We start from the raw sequence: 397 nt of genomic DNA, 5'->3' as shown, positions 1-397 counted from the left end.
CCAAGCGCTTGCTGCCCAGTGCAACCTCCTGGGGCGGGTCTCACTTGTTGTGGTGCCGTCGTCTCCATTGGGCACGAGAATGGCTGCTTGCGCACGAGAACAGCTGCCTGGGCGTCACGCCCGCCCGTGGTGAATCGCTCCAGTCTAGGCTTGCTGTTCACAAATGCACAAGGCTCAACCAAATGGCAAAGCCTGTCAAAAATAGGTTCAACTCAGTGGTGTTCCTCTCCACAGAAGTCTTTAGTAAAAGGCGAAAGACTTGTGCGCTATGAAGAGAAACCAGAGCATGTACAGCCCTCCGCACCGGAGCGGCCAAAGACCCTCGTGGTCCCAGTCATTACGCTCACGGTGAGCCTCGCTTGTGCCGCCTTCCAAATCGCACTGCCATAGTGCATAA

At 56.2% G+C, this 397-nt stretch overlaps 1 non-coding gene across 1 annotated transcript; it reads right to left on the bottom strand.

The window, feature by feature from the left end:
- Nucleotides 1-170: 170 nt before the first annotated feature.
- LOC121939041 lies at nt 171-288 on the bottom strand. Its single transcript, XR_006105389.1, has one exon. It is a non-coding gene; the product is annotated as a U5 spliceosomal RNA (small nuclear RNA).
- Between the last annotated feature and the right edge of the window lie 109 nt (nt 289-397).

The sequence above is a fragment of the Plectropomus leopardus genome, unplaced genomic scaffold (genome assembly GCF_008729295.1).
Source record: "Plectropomus leopardus isolate mb unplaced genomic scaffold, YSFRI_Pleo_2.0 unplaced_scaffold40104, whole genome shotgun sequence".
In the NCBI taxonomy this organism is placed as follows: Eukaryota; Metazoa; Chordata; class Actinopteri; order Perciformes; family Serranidae; genus Plectropomus; species Plectropomus leopardus.
The sequence above is the reverse complement of the archived record's forward strand: the minus strand, read 5'-3'. Positions and strand labels throughout refer to the sequence as shown.